Here is a 15,654-nt window from a genome sequence, read left to right as displayed (position 1 = left end):
TTAAATAGAAATGAAAATAAATAAACTACAGCTCTATGTGGCAATACAGATGATTCTTAAAGCATAAGCAAAAAAAAATCAGACATAAAAAATACATAGAGTCTGATTCCATTTCATATGAGGTTCAAGAGCAGGCAAATTAATCTACACCAAGAGCTGCAACAGTGGTAAATGTTGGGAAGAAAAGAGAAGTAGGGTTTGGGAAGAATCCTCTCAGGATATGAAAATATTCTATCTCTTGAATGCAGCGGTATTTACAGGGGTGTTTAATTTGCAATAATTCATTGAGTTAAATGTTTATGTTTGCTTGGCACACTTTAGTGCATTATACTTCAATTTAAAAACTTTTTAAATATGTAGCACAAACACAAAACAAAAGAAGAAGCTATGGGTGAGCTTTGTTGAGACTATTTCAACAGAGCGACGTGAATGGAAATCACATCATGAAGAGTAAGGCAGTGATCAAATGTAATAGCAAATACAGGTAACTTTTTCAATAAGTACCTGAAATAAAGCAGTAAAACATGGGGTAAGAGTCAGGATGTAATAGGACCTAAAAAAATAAACTCTGGAGATACTAAGACTACATGATATAGTGGTTTAGAGCATGTACTTGAGTATTAGACATTCTTCATTTCAAATCCTGGCTCTATGTTTTACTAGCTAAGACTTTGGAAAATTATTTAACTCATTTTCTCTCAAATATAGAGTGGGAATAATAGCAGTTATTCTCCCAACAGTCGTGAAGATCAAATGAGACAGTATAAATATAGAGTTCAGCATGGAACACAACATCTACCAAGCTTTTTAAAATTATCAGCAATTGTTCAATGATGATGATGAAAATTACTTGTAGTTGGAAAAAATATCACTGCAAAGAGATTATGGGAATTTTTCAGAATTCAGGTTTGGTCCTTGCTGGAAGTCTGTTACTGGGAGACAGAAAAACCAGCCCAGAGGTTATCATTCATGAAGGTCTGGAATGACAAAATAAGAGACTTCAAGGGCTTACATGTGGCTAGTTTCTCCCTCAAAAATGTTGAGGGGCAGGAAGTTAAAGCACTAAACTGAAAACTTCTGGAAAGCAGCTCTGAATCTTCCTATTCTTCCCCATCTTCAAGAGTCTAGGAGATGAAGACACATTAGTCTCTCTCAGTTGTAAGCCCTGGAGTGCCACACACTAGGAATATGGGATAAGGAGAGGTATACTGAGTCTTACCAAAACTGCAGCTCATTCCAGACCCAGCTTAACCCTTGATTAAATTAAGGTAATCAGCCTGAACTCTATCTGCCTAATAGAGGAAAGGTGAATTCTCTCTAGTGAAAGACAACTTTATATAGATTTTCTGTGTTTTTTATACACAATTCCTATCATATAACAAAAATATTACTAGACATACAATAATACATGACCATACGATTAATAACCAAAAGAAAAATTAGACAATAGAAGCAGACCAACAGATAATCCAAATGATGGATAACCTAGACCAAACATAATCCAGATGAGAAGATAAGGATTTTAAAGTAGCTATGACTAACATGTTCAAAATAATTGCCAGAAAGATGGGAAAATAAGTGAAAAAATAAATAATGAAGCTAATGAGAGAAAGCTAAAGAAAAATTTAAATATATGGAAGAAAGTAAAATAGAGGAGAAACTGAGAGGCACAAATATACACCTAATAGAAATTCTACCAAGAGAATATAAAGAAGCTGTATTTGAAAAGATAAAAACTGAGAATTTTCCAATTTGAAGCAAAAAAACAATCAATAGTGCATTCTGAGAATCAAGAAAAATGAATAATTATAACTCTACTTCTAGATATATTGTATCATAAACATGAAGCATAAAAGGACGACTAGCATAAAAGCTACTAGCAAAAAGGAATTTTTCCGATGAAGGATTGATAAACCAATAGCAACCTAACAGCAGCAATAGATGTCGGAAATTAATAGAGTAAGTGCTTCCAAGTGCAGAGAGAAAAAAATGCTTAGAATTTTATACCAAAGTACACTTTTGCTCATGAACGAGGACACAGTAGAGAGACTTTAAGATACACAAAGACAAAGAATTATGAAGCAGAAATACAAATAAAAATATATTGTTTTTATATATACTTACAAATTTCAAAAATATTATGATATACTAGGTCACAAAGGAAGTTTTAATAAATTTCATAGAATAGATGTCATAGAAAACATCATTATCAGTCATAAGGCAATTTAAATAAGAATAAACACAGAGTTGAAAATACCCTATTTGTTTCAGAAATAAAATGAATTCCTAAATGATTTATCACTTTAGTGAGGAAATTACAATGAAAATTTTCAAATGGTTATAAAGCTTGCAGGATGCAACTGACGCAGAGATAAGTTGGAAAAACTGTACAAACAAGTGCATTTATTTGAAAAATTAGAAGGATTAAAAGTGAATGAGTTGATTGCTCAACTCAGATTAGAAATTCAACGTAAAAATTAACTTAAATAATATAGAAAGAATGAAAAAAATTGAAATAAGAGCAGAAATTAATAAAAATAGAAAACAAGAAACAAATAATTCACATACCAAAAGATACTGCTTTGAAGAATTTCTTAAACACAAAAAGCACAAACCTTAAAAGAATAGGCTGAATAGACTCAACTAAATGAATATCAAAATTTTCTATTCAATAATAGCACCATAAACAAAGTTTAAGGTGAGTTATTGACTGGGAGAAAATATTTGCAAAGTGGATAACTGATTATAAAGGTTTAGAATCCAGAATAAAGAAATTTACACAGCAATAAGAAAATGACTACCAATATTTGAAAATTGGTCAAAGCTACAAATAAGCAATCCACAGAATGGACCAAAAACCATGAGAAGATATTTAACCTCATGAGTAATCTAGGAAATACAAATGAAAACAATTAAGAGATACTGTTTCACTTATCAAAATAGCAAAAAAATTAAAATCTATGAAACCACTCCAGGAGGGCAGCAATGTTTGTGTTCTTCCTTGCCGCATCTTCAGCACTTAGAACAGAACCTGGCTCATGGGAGCTACTCAGCAAATATTCCTTAAATGATTAAAGAAATACTCAACGTTGATAAGCATGAAGAAAACAAATTTCTCTTTTACTAGAATAGTCTAAAAATTGATGCAATCACATTAGAGAATAACGTAATGATGTTAGAAGCTGTGCACGCCGTCCAAGCGAGTTCATACACATCTAGTTACGTAGCCTGACGATATTCCTCTGCATATGTTGAAGAATATTGACTTCAACATTGTCTCTAATGAATATTTGAAATAAAAACTCTTAATTTCCTTCAAAAAAGAATCAGTTAAATAATTACAGGATAGTCATGGAATACTATGCAGTAATAATGAATGAAATAAAGTACATGAAGAACATGGCTATCATAAGTATAATCATAAGAAAAAATCAAGTTACAAAAGTGCGTATCCAGCAAGATATCACTTACATAACATGAAAACTGTGCTACATATTGTTTAATGGAACACATGAACATTTTATTTGTAACAAAGCATGCATGAGGGTTTTATTTGCCAGGTGCAGGATAGCAATTATCTTTGTCGGGGGAAGTAAGAATATTGGAGACAACAGTGAGCTCAACAGTGTGTCATGGATGTTTTTGTTTGTTTAAGTAAAAGATCTGAGTCAAATACTAAAATGTGTTGTAGTTGCATGGATAGTAAATACATGAATGTTCTATATTGTCTATATATTTGAAATATCTTATAGTTGAGATAAAGAAAGTTTAAAAAAAGATACAGGAAAGGGATTTACCTTGTCCTTGAGCTAGGAGAGTACAGTGTGTCTGGAAAATGGGGAGCAATGTCTGCAAGGGAGGAAGAGCTTGAAGTGGAAGTGTGGCCAAGTGAGTACGGTAACACGGCCCATAACCTCTGAGAGCAAGGTAAGAATTGTGGTTAATGTATGTGAAACATCCTAAGTTATACAGAGCAGCAGATAACTGCTGCTGATATAAAATGCATATCTATGGCGGCAATAGCATTCACAAAAAGGGTACAGGATCTGGAGAGTGGATTGGAATGCCACATACAAAAAAAGCCAAAATTTTTTGGGAAAGGCTATTTGTAATTTCCACATGTATCTACTGACAAATTTTAAAAGTTTCCAAAATAAGATTATCCCTGATAGTGCTGTTTTGCAGCTGAAAACTAATAAATGTTATTACTACCAGAGAGAGTATGATGACATTGGGACCAAAAAGTAAGACCTTGCTTAGGGCCACACTGAATACAAAGGATCAAGTCTGCATAAACATCCAGCCTTTTCAAGTCCTTTCCTCCCCACACAGGACATCTGTGCATCTATAGCCAAATGAAGATTTAAGCTCCGGCTGGCTTTGGCTCCACCCCATCAAACCAGCACTCACTGAACTATTGGTCGTGAGCAGCTTCTTTGATTTTTAAACTGGTTAAATATGATGCAAATCTGTGCACAAACTTGCAAATGAACCACAGGACAAAGGCTTTTGAAATGGACATTTCAAATGAGCTAAGTAGGCAGAGGAGCCTGCAAGTAATTGTTCATATTTCATGGTGACTTGGCTTTTCATGAATTCATCTCAGTGTCATCTTTCATACATATTACAGCGTCGGTTCATTAAAATTCTTGATGCAGTGCTGAACCTGGTCAGACTGAAATGGGGCTGACGAACCTTGTGTCTGCCGCACAGATAACCAGGCCTTATGAAGGTGAAATTAGTTTTCAGGAGCTGTACTGCTCACTTGATTGATTCCGTCTTAGAAGTCATATGACTTAATGTTTCCTGCTTGGGCTGCCTCTGTCATGCAAACATGACCTGATAACACATTGTCAGGAGCGCTCCAGAGAGCTAACAGCAATCTAACATCTTTCTACTGAGTGTGAAGTTCCATCTGAAATGTGCATATTTGATAAGCAGCTCGTCTTCTCTCTGTCCTTTTCATTTTCAGAAAGTTAATCTTCTCTCCTCTAGCAAGTGCCGTGGGGGAATGAGGTGGGCAGACATGCCGCAGGTGGCCCCAAACTCCGGAACCTGGGCAAGCTTACTGTCTAGAGGCCAACGTGTCTAGACATCACCTCCAAGAGGCAGCCAGGCGAGGAGTGACAATGCAGGTCCTCCGTTGTGTTCGGGAAGAACAGTGTTTCTGAGGACTCAGGGGAAGAAAATGAAATCAGAGAGTTCTATTACTGAGTGTTATTTGACTTTGTTGTCACAGATTCGTTTAACCATCTCTCCCCCATGGCAAACTCTGTATCATATATTCAGTATATATACAATGCCTTCCTCTGAATGAGAGGTGGCTGACCTCATAGAATTCTAATGCTGGAAGACATATAGCGACCCCCCTTCATATCCCATTTTACAGATGAGCAAATCTAAACCCAGAGAGGCTTAGTGGCTTATTCCAAAGTCACACAACTACATTAGAGGTACATCCAGGACTAAGACTCAGATCTCCAGATTCAGTTTAGTGCTCCAGGTCCTCCGTCGCACTGCCCCTCACTCAGAAGTCTGACTTGGGCCTCAAGATTTTTAAGCAGAAGGTCACATTTGAACCCAGTGTAACAGCTTCTCATTTCTGATCTGGGTTTCTAATTTTCTCACGTAATAACATGATTTTATGTTGAACTTTGCAAGTTACAGAGTGCAACCATAGACATTATCTCATCACCCTTCATAAAGAAATTTTATGAGACAAAGCGTGGAAGGCATTGTTTTTGCTTCACTGGTGAAGAAACCGAGAACGAAAAAAGTAAGGTGATTTGCTCAAGGTCAACCAGAAAGTACTTGAAGGAGCTGGATGGAGATAACCAAAGAAGAGACAGACATCGAAATCCAAGAATCAGAGGACCCAGCACTGAAGAGTGGCGAAGTGTCAGCTATGTTGCCAGACAGGGTAGCAAACAGACTGGACAAAATCAAGAGGACAGAAAAAAGGCTCCAAAAAAGTAATAAAATCAAAATGATAAATTAACTGATATGTTTGATCATTGATAAAAGAATATTTGTTTATTGTCAACAGATCTGAAGGAGAATCTGGAAAAAAGAAAAGGTACATAGAAAGCTAAGTAAATTTTACAAGGAGAGACAATAATTATCCCCAGGAAAAATTCAAAAGGAAGCAGTGTTCTGAACGACTAGTTAGTGTTAATGTGTACAATATTTAAAAATCCTAACAGTATGATCACTGACTTCAGATTAACCAAGAGACGTAATATAAATGCATTGAGTTGGTGGAGAGTCGAAGTTGCCAGAGAGATCAGAGCATGCGAGAGCCAAATCCTCATCACCATAAAAGGAAGTCAATAAACAAATTCTAAAGTTGATAAATCTGTGAGTTCTTGCTGCATAACAAATGACTACAAATGTTAGTCGGTCAAAACAAGAACCATTTTATTTGCTGAAGATTTTGTTGGGGTAACAAATTTAATGAATGCTTTCTCTCTGCTCCTTATGGTGTCAGCTGGGCTCATTCATGTGTTTGTGGTCAGCTGACAGTGGATGGTTTCACACATGTATTTGGCAGTTGGCTGGCTGTCAGGTGTGTCAACGAAGACAACTGGCCCTTCTGTCACTCCTCGTCCAGCAGGCTAGCCTGGGCTTCTTCACATAGTGGTAGCCACAGGGCTTCCAGGAGCAGTAAGAAAGCAAACCCCAGTTTCAAGCTTTTGCTTGTATCATATTCGCTAATGACACATTGGCTAAAATAAGTCACACAGCCAAGTCCAGATTCTAAGGGTGGAGAAATAAACTCTACCTCCTCAGGGAGAGGTTACAAAATTACATTGAAAAAGTGAGTAAATTCAAAGATGAGAAGAATCTGTGGCCATTTTTCTAATTTACCATAGTAGAAATTAACAGAACAAATATTTTATTTTAAAATAGGAATTTAAAAGCTAGAATCAAGTCATATTGTATATAAGGTTATATTGTACAATTCACAAATATATACATAATGTAAAGCTGAAGACGGAATAACTATTTTGATGTTACTTGAATGAATACATGTCGTTAGGATGAAATTTTCAATGATGATATCTGACAGAACTTCAAAGTCTTCTACCTCAAACTACTTAGAAAGCAAAATGATATGCTCCAGAAATTGCGTTAGGTAACACAAAAAGTAGACCAGGAAATGAAAACTTCGATGACAGCTGCTATGAACTAAATGTGACCCTCAAAATTTAAGTTGACCACCACTCTACTCTCTGTGTCTTTGAGTTGACTTTTTTTGGATTCCACATGTAAGTGATATTATCTAGCATTTGTTCTTCTCTGGCTGGCTTATTTCACTTAGCGTAATGCCCTCAAGATCCATCCAAGTTGTCCCAAATGGCAGGAGTTCTTTCTTTCTCATGGCTGAATAATATTCCATTGTATATATTTATATACCACATCAGGTCAAAGGGCACAGACTTCCAGTTATAAGATTAACAAGTTTTGGGATTTAATCCACAGCATAGTGATTATGGCTAATAGTACTGTATCATATACTTGAATGTTGCTAAGAGAGTAGATCTTAAAGGTTCTCACCACAAAAAAGAAATGGTAACCACGAGATGGAATGGAGATAGTAGCTAATACAACGGTGGTCATCATTTGCAACTTACAAATGTGTCAAATCAACACTTTGTACACCTTAACTTATGTGTCAATGTTATGTATCGATTACATCTCAATAAAGCTGAAAAAAATATTGAGACTCTAAATCCTCCATGTGATAAACTTTGGAGATGAGGCCTTTGGGAGCTAATAAGGTTTTAAGGGCAGAGCCCTCAGGATGAGATTAGTGCCCTTATGAGACGAGAATAGAGAGAGCTTTCTTCTTCTCTCTCTCTCCCTGCTGTGTGAAGATGAAAGAAGAAGAAGGCCATCTACAAACCAGGAAGGGTGTTCTCACCAGGAGCCAAATTGGCCAGCACTTTGATCCTAGGCTTCCCAGACTCCAGCCCTGCAAGAAATAAACGTTTCTTGTCTAAGCCACTCAGTCTATAGTAATTTGTTATAGCAGCAGCTGGAGCTAAGACAACAGTTCGCTTGAACTATTTTATGAAATACGTGTTCAAAGAGGCCATGTTTCTGAATTAGCATGTTATTTTACAAAAGTTAAACATATATCTTAACTAAATTATAAACTAAATATTACTGTTATGCATTGATTACCTATACCATATCCCTTAAATAATCCAGTTGGCCAAAAACATTTACTTTCATCTTCCATGGAGAAAGTGATAACTGCTTTATATTTTGTGACATTTAGATATTCAGACATATGTAATAGACATGTAAAAAAGAATTACGCCAAAATATTAATAATAGTTACTTCTTGATAGTGGAACTGCCAGAGACTTTAGAGATTTTTTTATTGGAAGTATCTGGTTTTTTAACTTTAACAGTGGTATCCACAGCCCACAGCACAAACTCCAGGTCCTTAGTTCAAACCCCACGCTTCCATGTAAAAGATTTTTCTCAGTTTCCTCAACTTCCAATATCGCTAACATCATCACCATCTCACCAGATGTTTCCAGTCCCCTTTGGCCTGACAGTTTTCCTGAGAACGCTGTAGGGAAGCACTGAGGGTGCTAAAGGTGATGAGTAATGATCAGTAATCATGAGTAACAACTGGTGACTCCTGGGTGTCAGCCCTTGGAGCGCTTGCTGTAGACACAGTGAAGCAAGTCCCATTTGTATAAGATTCAGCAGTCTCCTGACTCACACCGTGGGTGCTGGCAAAGTGAAGTCCCTTCTCACGTGAAGACGGAGTGTTTGATGAGGTTAGTTACCAAGGATCAAACAGTGCCCCTTGCAGAGGTTCTTCAAACAAACCAGAGAAAAATTATTAGGTATGGAGGGGATGAAACGCTGCTGTATCCTGATTGTGGCAGTGGTGAAAATTCATAAAACTGAACACAAACACAAAAAGCCAATTTTCCTGTGGTATAATTTTAAAAATAAAATTAAAACAACGCATTAGTCATGGAAAAAACGAGTTCCACATTCCTCCAGGATAGGAAAGGCTCACAGTCTCTAAAAACAATACAAAAAGGAACTGCCTGATTTCATTCTCTGGAAAAAATGTTCTCATTACATCCTGGATGTCCTCCCTTTAGAATAGATCTAATTGCCACAAACAAAAAAATCATAAAGCCATTGAATATCCATATCAAAAGATCAAACGTCCCTTATCTTGCCACATAGAAAATAACGCTAATTTTTAAATTCTTTCCATTATTCCCAGAGGAAGATCTATTTCCTGAATTTTGCCTGTTTTTTATACAACTCCATTAGCATCCAACATTGTACCCAACACCTAACTCATTGTTTGGCACATAGAAAGCATGCAATAAATACTTGTTTAATTAATACTTTATACTTGCCCTAAAATTGACATATTCTGATAAAGTCAACACAACACTGAAATTTCTCTTAGAACCACACAATAAATTATTTCTCACTAGAGAGCCTGTAGAACAAATGTAAGCAAAACAAATCCACACGCGTGCATTCAACAGCCTGTGCCGTTCATCTCCGCATATTTTGAGCATGGGCTAGTGCCTGGCTCTACTCCTCCAGCCTTTGGAGAGAGAAATAAAAGGTTAATGTGCCAGAGAGAACACTGCAATATTAGGGGCTGTGTTTAAAAATTCTGAACATTCCCTATTTTAAGACTGGGCAAAGAAAGGAAAAAACAAAACCTTAAAGGAAAAAATAAAATCTTAACCACCAAACACCTGTCTTTTTCTCTTGCTTTTTCTCCAGGGTCATCAGTTCGCATAAAACACCAAATCTACCAATTCTCTTGAGCGTTACTCAGGATGTCCTGTTTTATCAGAGCACCATGCAGACTTCTAGAAAGGAAAATGAGAGAATCCCTTCTTCAATGTTGTCACATCCCAAAGGATGGAAACCTGAAATGATTATAACATTTATAATCTAATCCCCAACTGCAAGAACTCTATTATATTTCTTTGCCTTTCAGCTGAGGGAAACCCATGTTGCTGACTTAAGGTGAAGAGTGATGAACTAGTGGTCCTGATTAGTTCGGAACCCCATCAGCCTTTCCCAGGCAAACTGTCAATCTATGTCTTGATTTTCCAGAACCAAGCCTAGGCTGCAGTCACCAGCAAAGAAGTTTTACGATGGGTAAGGCAATCAGTGGAATGGGGTTGAAATCTCCAAACAGTTTTTCCATCTGTGACATCAATTCCATCTGGGAGCAGAGGTGATGGGCCTGCCTGTTTGCCTGAGTGTCTGCTCTGCTTCACAGAGTACAGACATGCCCAGTGCACCACCCCACCTACCCACTGCGCAGTCTTGCTAGCTAAGGTTCATGTCATAAATGTGACTATAAACCTGGTCAATTTATTGTGTGTCCCAATTCCCTTCTGTTTTTAACAAGAGGAACTGTCCTTTATTGGTCCCTTTGTCCTAGTACATTTGAGAAATTTCTTCCAGGTTTGAAAGATTCATTCATTTTCCTTTGAAATCCTCTAGATGCATTTTTCAGATCAGCCACTAGATGCTCAGAGGCCAAAATAAAACTCTAGCAGATTTTCCGAGGGAAACACAATAGTTTTGTGATTTAACAAAGATAGATTATTTCAACCGTGCTATCCAGAGGCCTGGGCAAGGTTTTCGTGTCGTGAACGAGTTGTTTTTTTATATCCTCAGCAATGCAGTTATACAGATTATGGGGGAAAGTTCTCAAACCAAGAATTATTGGAAATAAAAAAGCCTTGAAGCTGCTAATACTTCACTGATGATATAGAGCAGAAAAAAATGCCTTAGAACACAGCACCCAAACTCAACTTTCACGACTCTCGTGAAAAATTTCTCACCAGCATCCCTCCCAAGGTTACTTATAGCAGCATCTAGAGCACCTGGGTCTGAACTCTAGCAGAAATCAAGGAGATAAACCAGGATCTTGAACTATTCCTGACATAGGTAGAGCTAACATCATAATTTCATTGTCTGTATCCTTTTTATTGACATTTTCTGCTTCTGTCCATTTGGAGAATAAGTGATTTCCAGGCTGGCTGCTTTTTATGTGGGACATGGTCAATCTACTGAGCATCCAAACACCAGTGAATGGGCTGCAAACAACTTCAAAAATCACAGCCTGGAAATGCCAGCATCAAAGTAACTTTGGAAGAGAGGGAGAGAGTGAGCATGGGAAAGATTTTCAAATATTTAAAGGACCATAACACCAAAACCCGAGATCATAGAGCTGGAAGAAATCTTTGAGAGCACTGCCATCAAGACAGAGGACAATATTCTTCCCCCTATGGCCCCTTTCCTTACTAGTAGACAAAAGCTTTCTCTAATTCTGCAGTATAACAAAGCATGCCATACAATTTTCAACAAAATTTTAATGATTATTCAAAACAATGGAAAAAAATGTTGTGTAGATAAATTAAAATTGCCCAGCCAGCATCATGCCCGTCACCTCTCAGATGCAACATCTAAGTAAGACTTTCCTGCCTCACTCCCAGCCCACCTCCACGTGGTCAGGGGCCCATCACATTTTGCCATGGGAAAGTCTCTTACTGCCTCCTCACTTTGGGGTCTAAGCCAAACTTCTTTCTTGGCCTCAGGAACAGGAGGAAGCTGTTTGACTCCTTCAGGCTAAGACTTGCCTCTGAGAGACTTCTTTTCCTGCTCCAGGGAACTCGGGGTGACTGTGGGGGAGCAGTCATTCCTTACACAGGTGACCTACACATTACCCCAGGTTCCAATCTAGCTATATGGCCACAAACAATCAAAAAATGGGCAGAGATATTTAGATTTTTCCACTGTTGCCTTATTTCAAGAAAGAACTTTCTAACAGTGAAAACTGAGCAACAGTAAAATGTGTGAATTCCAAAGTTGTGAACACTCCATCGTGGAAAGGGTTCACGATGAGGCAGTGCGGGCCCTGCCCAAGCTGCTGAGAAAATGGTTCCTGAATTGGGGGAATGATTAAAGACCTCATTTGGTATTTCCCTTCCAATTCCACATTGCTGTTATTTTTACAGACCACATCCTGAAAAGTGAAAAGGGCAGGTCCAGCATTTGTAAGCCATACGGTGTAATGATATACTAAAAAAAGAGATGTTTTTCCTAAGAAGGCAAATGATTGCATGAGGTTATCGAGGTTAACTCTTTCCCTAACGGGGCTTATATAAAGCTGAAAAATACTTGCTTTAAAAAACATCTGGGGAGAACGACACCAAATTTTCTTTAGTAATAGTTCCTACACTGAGCAATGCTTCCTGTCAAATATTGACACCTAAATCATCCACTCGATGACACCAACAAGTCATCCAGGCAATTCTAGAATCACTTATTTTAAGGAACAAGTAAATCTACTGACTGGGAACAGGAAACTTGAGTCAGGCTTCTCGTTGGCAAATGCTAAACCTGGCGTCTGACAATGCTGATCCTATTATTCAAATATTCTCTCTTCCAGAAATACAATCCGTGTATTTCCATACTATGTCAAGGAGGAGCTTCTGCTGTGTCAACAGTGGCAAAAAAAAAAAGCATGTGGAGTTCCCTGTCAGGTTGCAGAGGTGGAAAGTGGCCAAAAACACAAAGCACTTGCACAGATTCCTCCCCAGATCGAGAGACTAGACAGAAGGCTTGTATTACTTACCCAGTATTGTATGTCAAGTAATTTAAAGAACCTTTACACTCAAAGGGACTATGGAGAGTTGCCCATTTACCAAGCTATAGTGTTGCATGCCATCAAAATTTGAAGCTATGGAATAGCCAACTTCCCTGAGTTACATGCACCCAGAACAGAGCCAAGGTCTGGGAATGAAGCCATTGTCACCCCAAGACTCATTCATGCCAAAACTGGTTATAAATTTCTCTTTATTAGACAGCTAATTCTTTTACAGCAGAAAATTTCAGCCATAAAACTTGCCTAGTCCCCGCCTTTCCTGTGACAGTCTTACAAAATGATATATGGCCTGTGTATGCAGTTTAACTTTAGCTGAAGTAAACATCATTGTTAATACCCTCCCAAAAAAGTATAATAAGACTCTTGCCATCTTGATGTTATCATTTCTCCAACAACATATTTTCTGATAATCATGCACTGACACGGAAGAAGCCTCAATGAAAATGATGCCAGGGATGGGAGTCTACCATTTAATGTGTTCATTCATTCATTCATTCCTCCATGCCTTTGACAGTGATTTTTCAAGCTTTGACTATATGCGGGAGCAACGTTAAGTATAGGTTTGAGCAAGATCCACAGTCCATGCACAGTATAGGACTTAGTGTCAACTCAGTATGGTAAGTGGCATAATGGAGTTAGGGACAGGGTGTCATGGGAACAAAGAGCGTGTGCAGAGAGAAGGACCCTATCTTGGCCTGAGGCAAAACTCCAGTTTTCAGCTTAAGGGCTGAGCCGGGAGATGGGGATTTACGGGTGCACATACAGGAAGGCAAGAGAAAGCCAGTCGTTTGGTTTATGGAGAGCAGGGGAGTGGGGAGGAGGGTGACAGAACATGAAGCTAAGAAAACAAAGAGTTTGCATGACTTTGTCCTAAAGTTGTGGTGAATCATTGAAGACTTCTAAGAAAAAGGATGGCTATCATGATTAGATGCATGTTCTAGAAACATCACCACAGGGCAGCAAGAACAACGCACCATAGTGAGAAAAGAGAAGATCAGAGGAAATAAAAACTACCAGGAGGTCCCAGTAAGGAAAATTCTAAGGCAATGGTAGTGAAGATAAAAAGGAAAATGATTTAGAAGGCAGATTTGTCTGTTTCAGTTGACCAATTAGATGTGAGGGGTCAGTAAGAAGGAGGAATCTAGGCTCCTTATTTGTGGGCATCTGGCTTGGTCTAGGACTGTGGCCCTCAAACATAGGTACACATTAGAATTAATTAAAGAGCCTTTTAAAATATCCAGCCTGGGCTCTCCTCTCTCCAGGGTTCTTATTAAACAGGCCTGGGATGGGGCCCAGAGAACACTACTCTTTAAAAGTTCCCCAGGTGACTATAATGTGTAGTCAGGTTTGAGAACTTGAGATCTTGGGGATAAATTGTGACACCAAGAGACAAGGAAACACAGGAAGATGGAGGAGAGTGGCCATGATGGCACAGAGAAGAAAGGAGGACATTCAGGGTTTCTCTCTGGTCCTTCTGAGTTTGAAAAGGAGATCAATTTCTGGCTCAGTATAGATTTCAATGTCTGTGCTGTTGTCTCATGTGTGCCAAACATTTGATGAAACTTGTGCTCTGATCTTGGGTTCCAAATGTGCAGCTTCTTTTAGAACTAGAAACGTGGCTATGGCGTGAGAAAAGAACACAACTACAGGGAACTGTTTCTCCAGGAAAAGGGCATAAAAACGGTCAAGGATAAAATAGCAGGAATTTACATTCAAACCCAAGATGATGTGCTACGTGTATTTCCAGGGAAAACCTTCCTAAACCATGACTGCTTCCTTCGGCCAAGGTCTTGGGCTAGGGAATGCTGCTGTGCTGAGATCATTCCGGTTTCCCCAGGGCACTGAAGGGATTAATGAAGAGTTGCGTGGTTAGCCCATCCCAGAATCCAATGAATAATCAATGGTACTTGAGGCTCCTCAGGTAATTGAATTGCAAACCTGGTAATAAGGAGACTTGTATCCATAGTAGAATTATATCCTGTATCTGTTTCTTAATGTAGATATTAATGAAAAACCACTGTTCATATGGATTATTTACTTTCTATCTCTATTAAAAATTGAGCACAGTAAATTGGCTGTTTGCTAATATTTTCTGCCTTTACGTTGTACATAATGAAGTAGAACTTACAAGCCCATCACCTCCACCTCCCACCTACAGGAAACAAGCACAGAAGTTACTCTACTCTCCTATTAACTTTCAGAATTGAAGTGAAGAACAAATATGTCAGAGCTGGTGTAATGCAGGCTATAGAACTCCAAAAGTATCTGTTCCCGAACTCCAAAATTGTACAGTGGGTTCAGAGAGATTTAGCATCGCTCCTGGGGGAAAATTATATCTCTTTTTTACTAATTCTTAGTATGAGTTCCCAATATAAAAATGAGCATGACATTTATTAGTCCCTGGGAGTGTTATTGTCCAAAAATAACCCCCAGAGATCTACAGTAATCTCATTTAAAACCACATCGAATGGAGCATGCCTCCTTTTAAGCTGCATGACCCTGGACAAGTTACTTGTACCTCTTTAAGCCTCAGCTCTCTAGTCCTTACAGTGGGCTAATAATTACTCATCTCATGCAGTCAAGAGAATTAAGATAGACTATGGAAAGCACTTACAATAGTGCATGCAACAGAGAGGCACTCTATGAGCTGGCGTTATGTGTCTAGTGTCATGTCCCTTCAAAATTCGGGCCTGTGTTTCAGCCTCAACTATGGCATGAACCAACTCCATGAAGTTGCACAAATCATTTGATAAATCTGGTCATAAGTTGTCATCATCTCTACACAACAACTACTTATTCTAAATAACCTCTAAACTGCTTCTAACTGCAATAATCTTCTATAATTCCAAACTTGTCCATTTGATTCTCATCCTTTTTTATCTTTCAGTATTATTCTTGCTACCCTGTGCATTCTTTTGGTCTAAGGAATATTATCAATCATGTTGCTAAGAACTAGAAAAGTATAC

The sequence above is a fragment of the Equus caballus genome, chromosome 23, assembly GCF_041296265.1.
Source record: "Equus caballus isolate H_3958 breed thoroughbred chromosome 23, TB-T2T, whole genome shotgun sequence".
NCBI lineage: Eukaryota > Metazoa > Chordata > Mammalia > Perissodactyla > Equidae > Equus > Equus caballus.
This window is presented reverse-complemented; position numbering follows the sequence as displayed.